General features: G+C 37.4%; 1 protein-coding gene across 16 annotated transcripts in view; it reads right to left on the bottom strand.

Annotated features, from left to right (window-relative positions):
• KHDRBS2 (KH RNA binding domain containing, signal transduction associated 2) overlaps positions 1 to 20956 on the bottom strand; it is a 402639-nt gene that overhangs the window by 255029 nt on the left and 126654 nt on the right. The window lies entirely within an intron of this gene.

The raw sequence follows: 20956 nt of genomic DNA, 5'->3' as shown, positions 1-20956 counted from the left end.
ACTGAGACAGCTGCAAATGGGGCTAGGCAGATAGAAGCTGTTGATTTTCATCACTACCTCATTTTTTAATGCTGAGAATTGTAATCAGCCATTGATCCTTACCTCGGCTGTATACACAGGATGCATTTTATTCTCCTAGTTTATCAGCGATAAACTGGCCTTTGAATCAGCAGCCAACCACACAATGGTTAGCTCTCTTGTGAGACTCATCACACTGGTGGGCTGATGTTGCTGCTCTGCTTGTGTGTGCCAAGGTATACTGTGAACCCTCCAAGAGCTGGGACACAGGCTCCAAGGTCAGGCGGGGTGACAAGGCTTGTCCCTCTGAGGGGGTCCCTGAAGCCAGCAGCAGCCTTGGGATGTAAACAGTCACGTGTACTCAGGACACCATCCGGCCTGTGTAGCCATGTGGCACTACCAGAGGTACATCAAAAGCTACTCCACCATACAGCAGCTCTAAGTGCTCCCCATAAAACCTATCCTGTTTAAAACCACAAATACATTTCTCCCCATCTCCCTTCTGTGCATGGGGGCAAGAATGCTGGTAACCAAGTAAGCAAAGAATCATATGATTTGCTGTTATGTTGCAATATAAAGCTCTAACCTGCAGTTATTTCAAGATTAAAAGCTTCATCTAATGTTAGTAAAGGTTTTGGCCACCTCAGGATAGTGTACCATAGGTGTAACAATTCTAACATAAAGTTTACAGCATTAACATTCAAGCTTCAAAATAAAGAAAATGATTGATAGAAAATGCATGTTCACATTTAGAAGAATATTTGTTTCCCTGTTTGATGTAGCCCCAATACATCCCTACTAGAACTGCAACATTTCTTATTTTATAAACACTCTTTTAATAGGGTTTTACAAGCAGAAGCAAGGAATATGCTTACCATTCAGAAAAAGTGCTTGTCAGTGACTGTTCTATACACAGATCAGTGTTCAGAACAGCAACAAAACGTAGATAAACAAGGAATGGGAAAAACAAATGTTTCCAGCTGTAAGATGAAGCAGCACAATGCCCTGAACTGGGCAAAAAAATTAATTTATTCTAGAAACAGCAAAACAGAAATAGCATGGGTTTGGCAATATGGAATAGGTTTCTTACTTAGTGTGTTCTGTTCACCATTGCCATCAGCTACTTTGTGGGGAGACACTGTCTTTTGATTTTCAGAGCTACTTATCCTCACAAAAACCTTTCCTTATTCATAGGGTGAAAAAAAAAAATCCTTATAAATTCAGTCCTGTGCTAAAGAAAAGGGGAGGAGACAAAGATATTATTCACTCCTGAAAAAAACCTTATGACTGAGACGTGCTTATAAATTATGTTTATTCTGGTCCTATTCTAGGAGTTCTGATCGTTCATTTATTTTTTAATACCATTTATTTTAAAAGTATCTCACCTTTTCACATGCACATGGAGCTTCCCTTCATGTTCAGGTAGTACTGGATGATTACGAAGGCAATTTTTATTTTTCTCAACAATTTGTAAGCATTGCAATATGTGTTAACTTTTAGTCAGCCCTGAATTGGTCATGCAGCTGGACGAGATGACTGTTGTAGGTCCCTTCCAAAATGGAACTACTATAGTCTATTCTATAGCTCAGCAGATTCTGCCAAGTTCAGGTTTGCCTCTCTCTATATGTAGCTGCTTACCCCAATACCTCTTCAGTATCTAGTACTTTTTGGCTTTTCCAAAATGAACTTAGTGTTCCAGATAAGGATGCAACATTATTTTTTATTCCAGTGATGTGATGTTTACTGGCTGTGGAGAAGAGTTTCTTGGAAACCTCCTTGATAGGACTGAACTTTGCAGGGCCCTGCTTTAGCAAGACATGTCAGGAGACAGCAAACTGCAGAAGCAGAAAATGAATGTACCCCCTTCAGAGTGGCTCTAGAGATCTACTCCAAAGGACATATGCTAATGCTTTCCTAAAGTTTTTTACCACTGAAACTTCACTGCAGCAGTGCCACAACCAAAGGAGAAGGCTGCCCTTTCCTACAGAGCTTACTGGGTCTTATCTCTTCACTATGTTTTGGACAATAACCCAGTGCCAGGCCATGGGGAGAAAAATGGACTCAAAATTAAATGCTCAAAGGGGAAAATAAAGCTTCTTGTAAACTACAGTCCGAATTAATCTCTCTTTTAATCAATAGAACTACCTCAAGAATAAATTAAACCCAAGTAACAAAGTTAGAATCATTAAAGCTACTGTGACTAGAAGATTTAACTAAGAAATAAACATTTCTTTATCACACACTTTTTTTATCTTGAAAAGTGCTGGGAGTTCATATTTACAGTGTGCTTGAAGAAGATGCTGCAATATTTGTCTGGCTATTTACTAGCTCATAGCAAGCATCTAAATCTACACTGAAAATATATTTTTGGCATCACTCCATGAAACAGATGGCCAGTGACTCCAGACAAACATCTTCCAGATACAAGTCCACACTGAGATAGCAAAATAATCTCCTCATTTCTGGCAGTTTTCTGTCAGAATTTGGTAACAATTTGTGGCATTTAAATAAAGCAATTTAAATTAGGCTTAAAATTTAAGTAAGTTTTCTGATTAAAAAAAGTTTGGTGTCTGATGTATCTTTATTCAGTTCAACTTTTCATCTCAGGAAATCTGAACAGCTATTTTTCTAATACATGCATTAACAGTGTGATTATAATCTGCTAATCTGTCAGACACCCAAACATTTTATTTTGGGTGATTCTGTTTTAAAGTCTGATGCAAGGTAATTGGGAAAGCCAAGAAACCAATTAAATTTGCGCATCTATATTAAATCTGCAATTAACAAGTTTAAAGGGTTTATTATTTTAATTGCAGAGATACCCAGAGAGACTCATTGAACCAGGCACTGCACAGATGTGCAGGAAAACTTGATCTTGACCCTGAAGAGCTGTCAAGAATGTTGAAAAAATCCGAGGCCTTGTACAATGTATGTGGCTACTACTGCTTATTTGGATGGTTAGGGAGTGTTTGCAGAAACTACTGTTTTTAAAATTACTGGGCTCAGTTATGAAAGTGGGTATTACTCGAGGTAAGTGCAGCAAGACCAGGTTCTGCTAACAGGAGGACCATGCGAGAGACTGCTTTTTGAACTCAGAAAGGAAAAAGAGGATTCTAATGTCACATTTTATCGTTAGCTTTTGCCTTTCTTACAATTCTTCTGCTACTTGCAACAAACTGCTTTTTTCCCTAAGCTTACCGCTGTTTGGCCAGCCCATCTGGGGCGGTGTGGGAGGCTGAGGGCAGACAGGAATGGCTTGGGGCTTTTTTGCCCATGTTGGGGAGGTTAGAGCCCTTAGCAAAATAGTTGCCAGTCAGAGGTCATGATGGATCTTAACCTACCTCTCTAAAGAGTCAGGAAATTCTCTGAGGGCTGACTGCTTCTTAATGGAAAACTGTTCAAGAGCAGTAGTATTTCTAAAAACTACAGAGTATGCTGTGCTAACCATGATTTTGTATTTCAGCTGTATTCTGTTGAATCAAAGGCAAGAGGCCTCTTCAGGACAATAAGGCATTTGTGTTTTAACATTCACCCTAGCCAACACTGAAATCGTCAACTTTTACTCGTTAGAAATAAATAAAAGACAAAGCAAGTAATAAGGAGTTCTTGGAATACCTAAGACTGGCTCATTTGAAGGACGTTATTTAAAACGCTATTCCCATAAATGCCAGCAACTCAGACTGCAGAAGTGCACCACAAAGCTTTTTTCAAAGCACACAATTCAGTTTACATTGAGCATATGCACAGGTATGGAAATAGGTACTAAGACTACAACACTTAAAAGCACAATCAACATTTGGCTAATTGGGCTTATTACTCCCACAGATACACAATTTATTGGGCACAGTAATAAACACCATCTGCTCTTTGCTAACTGGCAGCAACCTACTAACTTTTTTCTAACTTCAAGAGTTTAGAACATAAAAGGAAGATTTGAAGAAGCTGAAATACAGTGGGATTTCCAAGCATATCATCTTACTCTTACTGAGCCAAATATGGTTTCATATTAGGAGAAAAATTTCTCTTTGACAGATGCTGTATTTGCAAAGTTAAGTTCTAAGTCAACAAGAACTAGGATAAATTTGCGTCAAATACCCAACCACAAAATTAATGTATCTTTCTTGTGTATGTTAGTGATACTGAACTAGTAAAAATGTAGCATAAAACTAAAATTTCTTTTCAGTCAAGGAAATTATAATACCAGTTAATTTGGTCCCAGTATGTTAATGAACTGATTTAACATACATGCATATAGCCTTTAATTTTCTAGACAGCATTGTATTAAATCACAAATGGTTTATATTAATCTAATTAAAAACTCTTAGTCAACTTGATTCTGCCTTTCATTATTAAAGTAATTATACTTACAGCAGCATTTATGTATCAATTTACATATAGTGAGCACTATGCAAACATCAATTTTGTTCTCAAGTCACGTTCATAATCAAAGCAAAGCATTATTCTAAATTGATTGACAGATGCAAACTCGCATAGCTCTATGGAAATCAAACCAGCCTGTGAAAACACTCAAAACTATTTGACAAAATTCTGGTTCTTTCCCCTCCCCGCTACATTTTCTATACTGGGGGGGGGGGGTGGGGTTGTTCTTTATTACTAAGGAAAAATGCATGAAAAGACAATCTTTCTTCCTTATCAGTCATTACCTTCTACTTTTTCTACCCTTAGAGAAGAAAACCAAGTATCTGTCAAGATTTTTTTAATGATGACTTGGCTGATTTGAGGTGGCAATGCAATAAAATATTTTAAGAGGAGGAAAGCATTCCAAAACAACATTGCCAAGGTGAAAACAGTCAAGTAATACTGTGTTAAGTCACAGACTCAGGCTAGTGCTAAACTCTGTTCCCAAGGTGTTCAGTTAGGACGTCTGCCTGATTCATACTTAAATTTCAAATATCTTTCAAGTGAAAATTGTACAAATTTAAGACAACAGACACTGTCCTCTACTTGACCGTTCAATCAAAAGTGGCAGGACAGAATACAGACTTGGACAATGCAGAATAAATAGTTAGGTATATTGCCACTGTTCACGAGCTTATTAAAAGCTACATATGGCAGTACTCCACACCAAGAGCAGATTGCATAGTAACCGAATACACTCTTTTTCTTAGATTTTTGCTTATGTTCATGAGCTTATGGAAACAACCAGTGTTAACTCATTATCTGGCACAGATGGCTTTCCATTGCTTTACACAGCAGGCATACCGGCCACAGAAAGACCCTCTCCATTCTCCAAACTGAAACTGCTCCACCTTGCTCTATAGCATGCAAACCAGAAGGTCGCAGAGCCTTCTCCTCCACTGTACATGGGGCTAGTAGAGAAAGTATTAATCAGTGCAGCAGATCCCTCAATTTACATTTCATTTAACATTGCTGATTGTAAATACAAGCTTAACATATATATTATTACTCCATAATTTGATATAAGCATAATAGATTTGCTAACTGTGAAGAATCAATCACTTTGTTAAATATGCATGCAAGGAATGTGATTTCCCCAACCATACCCCACCTCCATTATCAGTATTTGTCAATGTTTATAATTTGCCAACTTGATAGCCCATAGTACTCGCTAATTACAATTCAGAAGACCTACTCAGTCTCATCAAAAAAACAGATTGCAGAGTTTTGTAACAGTTGAGCATCAAAAGCATCTAAAAACCTGAGATTGATTTGTAATGCTTTGCTGATGGTACTCCTTTGCAAGTGACATAACTGGGCTTCACACTGAGTTAATGTGAGACAGAAAAAAGTACTGTCAGGGCAACACCTTGAAAGAAGACATACTGTATGTGACAAATGAGCTGGTAAGCATGAGCTGGAGGTTCTGAGTAGCTTTGAATATCGCTCGCTGTAATATCTAAGTCTTGCTATTGCCATACAACAATTCCTGAGCAAACCAAACTGCAGCTAGGATGCTCCTTCCTGATAAAATATTAAACGATCTGCTAATTTTTTTTCATTTGCACCTTTCTTCTTATCCTCGCACCCCGGGCTAAGATCTGATTCTCACTTCAAAGAATATTACCAAAGTAATATTGAATTCTCTCCTACCACAAGATTAAGAAATGCCTCAGGTACATTTAATACTTATCTGGTTTTAACTTAATATTTATACCATTTTAAATACCTGCTTCAGAACATCTAAAATCTTCAAGAAGAATTAATGTGTTTGCAAAATACGTATTAAAGATAGACATGAATGCAAAAAAACAGGCAGTGAGTATTTTCCATTCACCATGTCAAGCCAGTATGTCTCCAGCCCTAGCTGTTCAAGGAGGCCAGGAGTGTTGTCCTGGAAAGATTAAAGTGACACAGTTAGCCATACCCAAGTAACTAACTTGGTATCTAGGAAGATGGTTCAGCCTTTGAAACTCACTTTCATGTTGGCATCTGACCCAGTTGAGTGGCTGGTATCTGTTTTCTGAATTTCAAGCACATCAGTCCCATTCAACACTCTTGTCTGCCCTGAGCTTCAGCCACTCTGTGCGGGCTGCTCTGAATCTCCAGTTTAGCTGCCTCATTCATTTCATTAACTGCATGAACTTTAGTATCTCACACACATTTATGAAATTCATAAATTTCAGGTCTGGAGCTAGGTGTTCAATGCCTAGATTCTGCAGTGGACAGAAGAGCAACTTCTAGTCCTCTTGGGAACCTGCACTTTATTTTTATGTTCCTCCAGGAATCACTTCATTCAAGTTCTTTCATGAAGTTACAAAAGATTAAATGTTTTGATTTCCAGCCCTCAAACATTTACAGCCTGAGCAATCTCTTACATTTGTCTGTCTGCATATGCTGTAGCCACTGAAACGAACTAAAAAACTTACAACAAATATGTGACAAAAAATGTGTCAAACAATAAGCAAAATTAACTTTCAACAGTCACTGAGGGAAAATATAAATGTAACTTTACATGCAACATTATATTCTGTGGAAATCTCAAAAGTCCTTAGAAGTTTTCATTTTAATAAAGACTATATATGTTTTAATTTAGATTATAGCAAAGTAGAGAAAACAAACTGACACATTCTTGCAGGTAAAAACTAAGGATTTCTTCCACATTTAAGTTTCTGGGAATGTTTTTCCACTGTAAATCTATTTACAAATAATCTTATTCCCCTTAAAAATGAATACATCTGTAGATAATATTGCACCAAAATAAGAACGGACAGTGCACTTCAACCTGCAGTAACAATGAAATCAGTATACAACAACTGATTCATGCCCTCTTCTCCCTTTAAAATGCTATATAATGATGTTGACAACCTTGAAAATGTACTCTCACATTTAAGCACCATCCACAAAGTCAAAAATAAAGCAGTATATATTGTCATCATTAGATTCATATGAAAAGCTGCCTTATGAAAAGATCATTTTATTTAAAAGCCAGTGCATAATTTTTCATTTCAAGCTCTAAATTTATAGATATTTGCGTCAGACAGAACTTTCGTCTTTGCCATGTCTTTTCTTAGGGCATGTATCATCCTGTGTTTTGCTTATAATTTCAAGAGCAAATAGATATTTCTGACTGTATTTTAATGTATAATTTCCAGACTAAGGTTTGTCAAATGCTTGTAGATGTAGAGTATGGATATTACATGCTGTTTGGTTATTTTTAGGCTTGTCCATCCCATACTTAGAATAACAGAAAGAAGCTGCCTTGTTAAACTATATCAAAACCAAAACAAATGAACCCCAAGAATGCTAACAAACACAGATGCCCAACCCTAGAGGGGCTTTCAGATGGTGAATTCCAGTGTCACAGCAGTCAAGCCTGGCAGCCTAGAACTTCACTATTCTCTAAGAAATACAACAGAGTATTTATCACATGGAAGTTACTGATTTAGTGCATCCACACAGAAGAAGTACTATGAGAAGAAAAATGAAATTACAGGAAAATGAATGTGAAAAGTAACAGTAATAAATTAGGAAAACAATTGTTCTATGAAAATCCTATTTCCGAATCATGGAAATAGGGGGTGGGGCGCGGTTTTGAACTGAAATATGTTATCTTGGATGTCCATCTGCAGACTACAGTGGGAAAGAGGACAAGTTGTACTGGAAAACTGCTAGCCCCAGACAACTTCATTCCTCCATATTCTCAAGACAAACCAGGTGGAACACCTGAAGTGACAACATTCCATGTCCCAGCCATCATGACATGGGCATGGACCCATACGGGTGGCTCTGAAGAGAACATGCTACCTGTGGACCTCATAACAAGTCTGCGCAGACTCCAAATACAGGGCAATGGCTGAAATTTGCAGTCCTTATGCAAAACAAAAACTGAGGAATGCTGAAGAGGACCTCCGGAGGCCAAGGGTAGGTTGTTTGGGAGCTGAAAGCTGGGACCTGCACAGTAGCACTCTGCAAAATTCGCATTACAGCATGTGCAGATTCAGAGAGAAGGGGTTGCGCTGAAGCAAAGGTGCAATCACAGGCTGAAATAATGGTGCTAGGAAGACCTGACATTCACCTAGAACTGAGGACACGTCTGACAGGAAAAGTCTATACAAAAAGAAAAGATTTCATGTGAAATATAAAGGATCCAGCTGTTGATATGCCTAAAAATCAAAAAGATAACATGTGCAGGGTATCAAATAATATTTACTCACTTACATATTAGAATCAAGAGAAAGATTTTTTTTTTTTTAAATCTGAAGTTGTGTTCAAATAAGGAAAACAAAAACTGCCATAAACTACAAGCCTAAAAAACCCCAAAAAAGCATATCCACACAAAACAGACAAAAGAAGTCTAATGAACAACTTGATGAGATTATAAAAATGAAATTAAAATATTTTCAAAGATTTGGGAGTCAGACAGAGCTGGTAGGGCTAACCAGGCTACAAAAGAAGTATTCAAGAAAGATGAGGTCAGAACACAAAAATAAAATGCTTTTTCTCCATCTGAGCTCATAATGGAGGAAACTGTGACAGGTGGTTGGGAGGAAGGTAATACAAGAAAAAATTGTTAAGAACTTCCAATTAAATTTCTAAAAATCAGAATAAACAATAAAATCAGTGATCGGGAAAATACATACATTAGAAAGATGAAGAGCTGAGATGGCTATTTTAAAGGAAAATAATTTCTCAGCAATCTGTCAGTGTTCTTCAAAGAACAAGCAAACATGGAAAGGAAAGTAAGCTGATACTATATACCTGATTTCCAAGAGACATTCATTCAATAAAGGTCCTTTATCAAAGGGTCTTGATGAAACCAGGCTGACATGGGATCAGAAGGCCCTTTCATTGATTAAAAAATTAAATGCTTAAACAGTAGGAAAAATTTAGATTAAATGGGTCAGTATTCACACTGCGAGGAAGTCACTAGTTGAGTCCTTCTAGGAACCAGTGGGAGACTGAAGCTGGAAAAAGCAGTGAACAGTGAGAAGACAAAGTTTATTGGCAATGATAAGGTAAGTCAGGACTTTGAAGGCAGGACTGCCTATAAAGAACTACATATGATGATACTTGGTGATAAAATAAATGTAAATAAATGTAAAATACATCAAAAACCATCCCACCTTTGTGCTGATTCTAACTCTTCAGAAATTATATTAGGAAAAATAAAAGATAGCTCAGTACACAGCAGTAGTGAAAAAAAAACAAATTGTATGTGCTACCTTACAAATTATTAGGGAAGGCGTAAAGAAAAAAAAAGTAGAAAATAGCATTATGCTACTTTATAAATCAGTAATACCACACCACCTTGAAGATTATTTATAGTTATAGCCTCTCAATTTCAGAAGGGCCACGGTAGGACCAGGCAATTTGGGCAAAACCCTAATGTTTTTGTACTAATAGTGACTAAACAGGAATCGCTGAGTGAGTCCTGAGCTATTATTCTTCATTTTGGAAAACACAACTGAGAACTACAACAGATGCCTAAAATAATGAGAAGCATGAAGAGAGTCAATTGGACATGATCTCCAGAGCCTCCTAGAGGACAGAAACTGTGGGACGGCAGATCCTAGCAAGAAGCAATCTCAAAACTAGTAAAAGAAAACTTCCTGCACAGGATTCTTCCAAAATTGTTTTTTAAAAGCAATTGACAGATTCATCAGAAGAAAACTACTCTGAGCTCAGGACAGCCTTGTTGGAAGTTGGGTTAATATTCCGGAGATGTATCACTCACATTCACTGCACTCATGTTTGTTTTCAGGTGCCCAGTGTTGGTGACTATGGAAGACCTAAACCACAGCAGACTAATGTTCTCATTATAAGCCACTGAAGTCATGGCATGCAGTAACTGGATTATAATGTGATTTGTAATATTTTTGCAAGAGTTTGTAATAGTCAGAGATAATCATTGTATCACAGTGAAGCCAGCATTACCCTCTTTTTACTTAAATCACATTCTATTTTCAACAGGCATATGGTCACCAAAATGTTACTATGCAACAATCCTTATAAACAAAAAAAGCAAAACCATTTTTTTCATTTGTATTGTACTGCAGAAGTAATTATGTTTTTACACAACATAATACTTCGAGATGTGACACAATATTCTCCTTTCATCCTGTAGGCATATATATGGAATACTTCTGTTTTGGTCAAAACTTAATTGTCTTAAAACAGATATGGTAAAAAATTACATATTTGCAGTACACTTTGAACCAAATATTAATCTCAAAATATACAATTTTTAACAGTCTGCTGGAGCTGTATCTAGAAGATTTTGTTCAGACACAAAGACAATGATTTAGAACAGTGATGGCAATTAAATAAATTATATTCTGCGTTTAAATAAATTATCAGCCCTGAAAAATGAATTGCATCCATCTACAGCAGCATGTTTCCTTCTGCTATTCAGCGGGAGATGTCAACATGTATTTTTTATTTCATGCAGACAGAACATGATGATGCATTTCTTCAGACTGCAACATAAAACTAGGAAGACCTAATCCTACTTCCCAATTTGTTACGGACTGATCATATTTTTATGAATAAGAAGTGGATGTAATGTAACTAATATGGATTTTACTCTGTCACAGAATTATCACTTCAAGACTCAGATTCTTAAGCAATTCTCACACTCATATTGGTCTGCTTCAGATGGAAATAACACAGAGAGTGCAGAATGGGGTCTCCCTGTTTTTTCTTATTGAATTACTAAAAACACAATGATGAATTTGTCTGATGTATACATCAGATCTAAAAAAAAGTTACTCTTCATCTCTTGTAAATTATTTTTAAAGATAGCAATTTATAGCCTTGCCATGTAGACAAAGAGTAGCTAAACAAATAAATATGTGAAGTACCCTTTTCAAGTAGTAACATTAATTCAATTTCCTTATTTTTACTTTGTCATTGAGAAGCATCGCTTTTATTTAAGAAACGTGTTTGAAATTGGATGTAGGCATTAAGGTTTATCTGTAAAATACAATTATTTTAATTTTATTTTATCTTTCTAAGGTTTAGTGGCAATTGCAAGCCATAGGCATGAGGCAGCTTGCAAACTCCTTAATTATTTTAAAAGGGTAGTTACAATGCGATGAAGAACTGGTTATTATTAACATAAAAGAATTCAAACTGTTTTGCATAAAATCAAAAAATATGGAGAAGATGAGCGATGAGTAAAAAAGAAAGTGACTCAGATGTTTACAGCACGAAATTAATGTAAGTCTCAAGAAAACATTATAAAAATGTCCTTTCACTGTGACAATTACTTTCAATTTCCACAATCTGAGCCTACTGTATACTTTGGAGAAAAATGTATGTCATTAAGGAAAATTAATGAAACATTCAATGTACTCATTTTCTCCTTATTTTCAAGTAAATGGTTTTAAAGTGCTCTGATGTAAACTGCTAAATGACAGCTTTCAGAGATAATCAATATTTTTTGGTTTATACTAAAAGGAATTTTTTAAAAGCCATTATCAGTAGACCTGTATGTATACAAATAAGTCTGTGTGTCTTAAATGAACTCCACCAAAAATCATTTATTGTAATCTCTCATTTCTTTATAAGCAGAGCACAGTCCCCATTGACCTGAAAGCTAGAGGTAATCAATGTGCCAATGTCTCTAAGCAAAATTTAGTACAGCATATCTGAGAACAAATACTGTAAATCAAGCACTAAGCAGAAACTTAGAAAATAATTTAGTAGGAGCTATAAATATCTTCCCATTCTATACAAAATGGTTCCTTGTTACTGAGATTTTCCTGTACTTCTGGAAAATGCAAGCCAGAAAAAAATGTACCAGTTAAAAATATATTGGGCATGTTTTCTTTTTTATGTGGTTTCTTAGCTCTTTGTCTTAGACTGTACCTTTACCAACTCTAACATTTAGCTAATTACTATGAATCCTTACTTGGTTAAAGTGACTGTACACAGCTAGTAAGATTGGTTTCCTTTTAGATGCAATGGCAATTTCAGTTCCATTACCCCATTAAAAATAAAACTACATATTAAATTTTAAAAATAAAAATGAAGACTACATTTAAATAAAAAAATATACATTATTAAAACAGAACACTATTTAGGAAAAACTTCAGGAATAAAGACTGTTCTAGCCTTGCCAAACAATCAATTGTTGTTTCATTTCATTAATTCCATTTTGGCACAATCCAAATTACTTCATATATATGTACAAAACGAAGCTAAAAATTGCCAAAAGTTAGTGGGCTATATTACACTGGGGAGCAGTGCCCCGAAGGAAATTGTGTAAGAACCGTAGTCTGGAGAATTTCAACTATAAAGTGAATAAAATACACATTATACTGTATATCATATGTAACACAGTCCTGTTTTCTATGTTTCAAAGATTCATATTGATGAGTTCTGGCTCATTTAATTAAAAATAATTGCAATGTAATGACCATATTTTGATGTGGATTATGCATCTGCACATATTTGCAAAACCCATGTTTACATTTCTCTGCACTGGACAAATGGGTAGAGCACCGCTCTCGGTTCCACATCAAGCAGCTCTTGCTTCTGCCTTGGCTAGACTTCTGGAATTATTAAACCACTGAGCCGAGGAGGACGTGCAGGCTGCATGTATGTGCATCCACAGTGTCAGGAGACAAACTCAGCACCTCAGCTGGGCCTTGAACAGCTACCACTGTTACAACCATCCAGGCAAGGCTTTGGACCAGTCAACCCCCATACAATCTCCAACCAGCCCTTGGGAATTAACTGTTCCAGGAATGATTTCCAAGATTCATTTTATATGGAGTCACCTTTTTGCAGCAGATAGGAAATTTACTGCTGTGGATGTGGCTAGACTGGCCACACAGCCTGACAGGCATTGTCACTGTTTAATCTGCTAGTGTAAATGTAGCCATGTGCACTTTGGTTACAGCTGAAATCCAAAAGAAAAATATTTATTGTCTCTGTTGTACTAAAGTTTCATCTTGATTAGATTAATGTTGTAAGGCTCTTAAAAGCCTGTGAAATATTTGCATTAAAATAGAATTTCCTATATACAAAGTCATTCGGTGTTTAAAGTATTACACATAAATATTAATCACTTAAATCTCTTTCCCTGTAAGGCTGAGACAAGATTATCAATTACTATTATACCCCTGCAAGAGAACTCTCTCCTTATTCATAGAATCATAGAATCATTTAGGTTAAAAAAGACCTTTAAGTTCATTGAGTCCAACTGTAACCCAGGACTGCTAAGTCCACAATTAAACCATGTCACTAAGCACCACATCTACACGTGTTTTAAACACCTTCATGGATGGAGATTCCACCACCTTCCTGGGCAGCCTGTTCCAATACTTCACCACACTTTCAGTGAAGAAATTTTCCCTGATGTCCAATCTAGACCTCCCCTGGTGCAGCTTGAGGCTGTTTCCTCCTGTCCTGTTGCTTGTTCTCTGGGAGAAGAGACCAGCCCCCACCTGCCTACAACCTCCTTTCAGGCAGCTGTAGAGAGCAGTAAGTTCCCCCTCTGAGCCTCCTTTTCCCAGATTAAAAAAAAACAACCAACATTTCCCACAGCCACTCCCCATAAGACTTGTGCTCCAGACCCTTCTCTGGACACTCTCCAGCACCTCAAGGTCTTTCCTGTACTGAGGGGCCCAAAGCTGAACACAGTATTTGAGATGCAGCCCCACCAGTGCCAAGTACAGGGGGACGATCACTTCCCTAGTCCCACCGCCCACGCTCTTTCTGATACCAGCCAGGATGCTCTTAGCCACCTTGGCCACCTGGACATGCTGCCAGCTCATATCAACCAGCTGATGACCAGCACCCCCAGGTCCTTTTCCCCCAGACAGTTTTCCAGCTGCTCTTCCCCAGGCCTGTAGCCTTGTGTGGGGTTGTTGTGACCCAAGTGCAGGACCTGCCCTGTGGAACCTCCTACAGCTGGCTTCTGCCCATCAGTCCAGCCTGTCCAGATCCCTCTGCAGAGCCTTCCTGCCCTCCAGCAGATCAGCACCACCACCCCCAGCACCATGGTGTCATCTGCAAACTTAGTGCACTCGATCCATATCATCAATAAAAGATATTATGCACTTGTCCAGATCATTGATAAAGATATTAAACAGAACCAGCCCCAGTACTGAGCCCTGGGGAACACCACTTGTGACAAGCTGCCAGCTGGATGTAACTCCATTCACCACTGCTCCTTGGGCTCAGCCATCCAGGCAGCTTTTAACCCAGCATAGGGTACACCCATCCAAGCCACGAGCAGCCAGTTTCTCCAGGAGGATGCTGTGGGAAACAGTGTTAAAGGCTTTACTGAGGTTCAAGTAGACAACATGCACAGCTCTTCTCTCACCCACTAGGCAGGTCACCTTGTCATAGAAAGAGTCAGGTTAGTCAAGCAGGACTTGCCTTTCATAAACCCATAAACTGTCATAAACCCTCTTCCACACTAAGGTCAGGCTGACAGGCCTGCAGCTCCCCGGATCCTCTTTCCTGACCTTCCTGCAAATGGGTGTCACATTGGCTAACCTCTAGTCTCCTGGGACCTCCCTGGTTAGCCAGGACTGTTAATAAATGATGATGGAGACTGACTTGGTGAGCTCCTCTGCCAGCTCCCTCAGGACCCTCAGGTGGATCCCATCCTGCCCCATAGACTGATGCATGTCCAAGGGGTACAAGCAGGTCACTAACCATTCCCTCCTGAACTGTGGGGATGACTTCTGCTCCTCATCTCTGTCTTCCAGCTCAGGGGGCTGAGTACCCAGAGGGTAACTGGTCTTGCTATTAAAGACTGAGGCAAAGACAGCACTGAGTACCTCAGCCTTTTGCTCATCCTTTGTGGCAACGTTCCCTGACACATCCAGAAAAGGATGGAGATTCTCTGTGGCCCTCCTTTTGTTTCTAATGTATTTGTAAAAACAGGTTTAGTTATCTTTTACAGCAGTTTCCAGCCTCGTTTCTAGCTGGGCTTTTGCCTCTTTAATCTTCTCCCTGCATAACCTCATGATATTATATAAATATATTTTTTTAAAAAAATTATGAGATGGGAAGCATAACTTTCCAAATGAATGTAATTTAAAAGTGTTTTGAAGGAAAAATAAAATATGACTTTCCCCTTTGTATGCAGCTAAGTCAACCACCACATTACTGTGACCTGTAGCGGGAGATTGAAAAAAAAAAATTGGACTGCATTAACAAACCTAAGGAGTTTTGTCAAACCCCATTTTGCAGCACCTTGTTAATAAAGTACACTATCTCACTAAGAACAGGCATTGTGTGAAATGAAAAACATGCAATTCAGTACAAACCACAAATAGAGGCAAAGATCTAGAATTCTGTAAATCAAGTGAATGTTAATTCATGTGTTTTGGAAAAAAAAAGTAATATTTCAGTGTCTGAATGATGCACCATAGAAACATGGTATATTTTATTATTATAAATAATAATATTTAACCTATTCTAAATATGTGAGTGAACCCATTAGAAATATTTAAATGATTGGGGAAAACTGTGCATGAGTATATTTTGTCTTCCTGGAGGTGCTGGGTATAGGCCCTCTCAAGATGCTAATGAGGAATTTTAGCAGCCATAGAATGGGAGATGAAGTTTCTTCTATTGGACTACACCCAGGTCAACAGTTAAGGACGAAGATAGCTGGAAAAGATGGATGGTCCCGTGCCAATATCGAGTGCTTCACTACAGATTTTGTGTTGTACAAAACACCCAGGCAAGGAACAGAGCTTTGTTTTGTCTCCATTTCCAAGGGAACACAGAGAAATTCTAGCTGCATCAGAATACCTGTGGGGAGTGCCACAGCTATGGAGATTATGGCTTTTGCTGTTATAAACCCACAACAGATAACTGGAAAGCATACAGATAAATGGGAAGGCTGAAAGCCACAGGCACAGAAAGACAACTCTTGGGAAGAGCAGCTGCCAATCACACTGCTAGCGGACTGCAGGTGGAAGGCTAAACCCAACACCCATAAAGGAGTTGTAGATCGTTCAGTCTGCCACTGATTTCAACCGCAGGACAACAGCCTTCACTGTGGACAGCGCTATTCAGCTATACAACTGAGCTAGCTGGTTTGGGGGCATCTCACAACTCCTGATCACATGTTGCAATCACATCTTCTCAATATTTAAAATGGCAAAGAAAATCCAGTACGATGAACTGCTAGATGCCCCTGTGGCAGACGGTGCTTTTTAAAAGACTGAGGGTTTCTTTACATAGTGTTATTCAAAAATGTATTTAAAACAAATTATGAAGTGGAGTAGTTAAACTGCATTTAGCTCTTGTTTGGACATTTACTCAGAATTGATGTGGTCTTAAGTTGAATTAATTTCTGAACCAAATAAATATAGAACTAATTAGGACAACAAAATTAATTGCACTTAATTTTCCTAAGAATCCCAGAACAAACATGCGCCCTTCATACCAAAAAGTGCAGAAGTCTAAATCATCTTCTTTTTTATTTTTTGTTTTTAATACAGGGACATTGACCTTATAAACTCTTTCTGACACTGAAATTAAAGCTGTCTTACACCCCTGTTGAAAGGAGTTGATTGTTTTGCAGTAGAGTGATAAATTAACAGAGTTAATTCCAAGACAAAGTATCACCACTCCACCATAGCTAAATGGAGAATTTTTTAGCCAGATGGTATAGGTTTTGGAAAGTTATGCTGTGTAACAGAAAATATTTGGAAAAAAAAAATAATTACAGCAATCACTGCTGCATCAACTGTCATGTTACTCAGTTTCTTTAACATTTATTTCACATTCACCATATTAACCTCTCCCCAATTTGGAAGTATCAAATATTTTGTTTAAATAACAAATATTTCTTACTTCAGTGAAACAACTCCAACATAAGACAAACATACTGTGAGGATACAATTAACATTAATGCAGTTTTTAGGAATTAAATTTTATTTTCAGTAAACAGTTTTAATGAGGAAGCACAGAAATTTACACCTACGATTCCTCAGGCTTAAGAAATACACCATGTCTATTTGAAACAGCACATATCCTAAGAACCTGATCACCTATATTGCACTCAAAGATCACAATTTTCATGACCAAGGAAATTATTCTAAATGTTTTCTTCTTTTCTGATAAGTACTCATGATATTTAAGATTATAAATATTAAATTGGAAGCAGAAAGAGACCTCCCCCCATGGAAATAGAAGCAATACCTACCAATAAGCCATTCAGAAGGATTAACATTAAAATGTTTTAAAAATCAAGATATCTACAAATGTCTCCCCTTGTTGCGTATTAATGGCATTCAACACCACTTTTGGAGATTCAGTTTTTGTTTTAATTGTAAGTCTTTCTACATTTCTTTTTACCTTTTTTCTCCAAAAGAAGTTGAACATGGAACTATTCAAAATGAGTAACTTCGGCTGTATAAGAAATTCTGATTTTTACTTTTTTTTTTTTTTGCTTCTGATCAGAGCAGAAAAAATATTGAAACTTAATTTTTAGCATATGAGGTAGGTTCATAAGCTACTCTTCAGATATTTTAAATATTTTCAGGATATCAAAAACTATTTGAAATTTGATTCTTGTTGTGTTTCAGGCTTATATTCTTTATTATTTCACATTACTTTATGATTCTGTTTATTTAAATTAAATATCTGTTGTGTTTCATTAACATACCTTCTGTTCCAAGAAAGATTTTTCAACCCATACTCATTAGAAGCTGTCATAACTTAAATATTACACAAACATACTTCAACTACATTTTTTTCATGTTCTCAGAGATTACTAATGCACTGCCATGAATGGTTTAATGTTTAAAATGCAATTATAAAATACATCACAAACAGCTTTTTTCAACTTTTTTAAAAGTTATCTAAGTAGTCTCCAAAACAACAGAATTCCTATTAGCAATTATCGAATGCACCATTAGCAAGTCTGGTGATGATACCAAACTGGGAAGTGCTGGTGAATCTTTTGAGGGACAAGAGGCCGGGCAAAGGTATCTAGATAGATTGGAGCACTGGGCTATGATTAATAACATGAAACTTTACAAGACCAAATGCTGGATTCTGCACCTGGGACAGAGCAAAACCAGGCACAAATATAAATTGGGGTAGTGGTTGGAGAGCAGCCCTGCAGAATGGGACCTGGGGCTCAGGCAGCCAAGAGGGCAATGACCTTAATGACGTGCTTTAGATTTTAGTTAGCACTGAACTGGTCAGACAGTTGGACTAGATGACCACTGTACGTCTCTTGCAGCTGAAATAGTCTAGTGTATTTCTATTTCTGTTCTAATACATATTGCTTTAAAACTCCTCACTTACTCAGCCTCTGTAAGTTTTTGTCTTAGCAGCACTGATGGGATGACGTTTTATTCTTTGTAGTCAGAGCTTAGATAATGGTCTACTCAATATAAATAAATAACTACATTTTTACCTTTATCTCTTCTCATTGAAATAATGGAATGATTCTTATGAGTTAGATCTAATTTGCATAGTTTAAATTTTAGTTTAATCTTGGTATTTCAAAGAAAGTTATTCCACAATGCTGATGAAGAATATCATCAGATTTCTGATGCCGTTGTAACCTGCTTTCCTGCAGTCTGCACTGTAACAGCCCCAGTCCCTAACTGTGGCCCTCATTATGCAAAAAGCTAGCATGTGGTTCTTGAATGGGGTCTCCATCCCATCTCCACTGTCCACTTGCAAGAGAACTTGCAAGAATGTAACTGACTTTGAATTGTCTGCACCCTTTAAGATGCAGATGAAAGTAGCAAATAAAAAATATTAACAATAAAAAAAACACCATACCCCACCAAACACTGAGTGGGAGTACAAGCTGGAAGATAATGAATGTTGACAAATTTTCCTCCCTTAAAGACCTGGCTGGGCAAAAAATAACAAAAAGCCTCTCAACTCTACTCTCCCCTCTTTGCAGTCATGGTTTTGTTGTTATTACAAAAGAAGGGCACATTTTAAAAAAAAATAAAATATTAGATTGACTTTTATCTTTCACTTCCATAACTTCTAACCTAGGGAGGTTCTGTGAGAATAACATCTGGCTTTGACTTCCACTTTTGGTACAATCTACACAAATCTCTGTTCCTCAAATTCCTGTACCTCAAAACTATGCTTGACAATTCCTTCATTCAGAGCATGGCAAAAGAAACTGGATTCCAAGGAAACTAAGTCAAGGACACTTTACAGGGAAAATTGCCAACATGGGATATTTCTTGACCTTTTTTCCATTATTTGACTTCTGAACCTTTGCAGCTCCATGTTTCTGCCCATCATTGCACGGTTTCATGCAACCTGGAGTGATCTTGATACAACTTTAAATGGAAAAAAAAAGTATTTTCATTGAAACAGCTTTTTTAAAAAAGAAAATATTTTTTTTCTGAATAAAAAACTGTTTGAGAGAAACAGTTTTAGCAACACATGTTCAGATGCATCAGTGCTTTTTCAGATGGTTACGCGGAAGTACTAAGCTGTTCCTGTAGCATCATTTCCTCTGCATGGTTTCAAGTAAAGAACTGGAGAATGAAATGGAGATTAAAATGTAGAGCAGAGAAAAGGCCCCTAGTATCTGGAATAACTCAACTAGTCAAATGACAGAAGACAACTAACACCACAGCATAGGCTATCAACTTATTTTTATGAGTAAAAAAATCACACCTAAATTATCTCCCTTCCAGCAATGTGCTTAATGCCCTCAAATGCAGCAAAGTTAAAAGATGCTGTGGAAGCTTGATGCCTCAAAGTACCAGACCCTTCCTCCGAAAACTGTCCAGAACAGTTGGTCTCGCTATTCAGTAATGCTATTTCATTAAGCCTTTCCTTCTTTGTATGAAGGAATATCATCAACAACTTTTTGAGTATTCTTGAAATGAATATTAAACAGATAACAGACAATATAAAGGCAAATAATTTGTGAAGGAATTCTCTTCCCGTAATGCCAATGATGATGTTAATACAGCATTACAAGATAAAAGTTCCACCATAAAGTACATAAAAGAAAAATTCACAGCCATTAAAATGAATTCATGTTAAGCAAAGATCTTTCACGGGAGATCTTGAAAACAAGAGGACTTCTGTAATAACACAGTAAGACCCCTTTTAAAAGAACAGTAACTGTTTATACACTCCTCTTGGCTTCATTTCATCTTCTTGTTCAACCCAATGCGACACTTAAACCTGTGCTATCTCTGAACACCAGCTGGTTGCTACTAATCAGTCCTGAGGTGATGCCATTAAACAGTGTTGCAGATTCACACAGCACAATCTGGTTCATTCTACACTTGCTCTCCGCTGCCTCAATGACCTCTGGGGAATTGTCACTGGTGAAATCCACTGTACATTACAAAGCTGCTGCGGGGGTAGGAAAATACTGAACAGTAACCTTTGCCTATGCTCCAGCTAGTCCTCAGCAATGAGAGGTCGTGGCAGAATGAGAGTCTGGATGTGCTGTTTACAGATAATTTGCTATCTTTCAGCAAAGCAGTGCTATCTGCTGCATTTTATATGATTAGAAAATTAAGTGGCTCCAATACTG

This window comes from Falco punctatus (assembly GCF_963210335.1).
Source record: "Falco punctatus genome assembly, chromosome: 5".
NCBI lineage: Eukaryota > Metazoa > Chordata > Aves > Falconiformes > Falconidae > Falco > Falco punctatus.
Note: the sequence above shows the minus strand (reverse complement) of the source record. Positions and strands in the feature narration are given on the sequence as shown.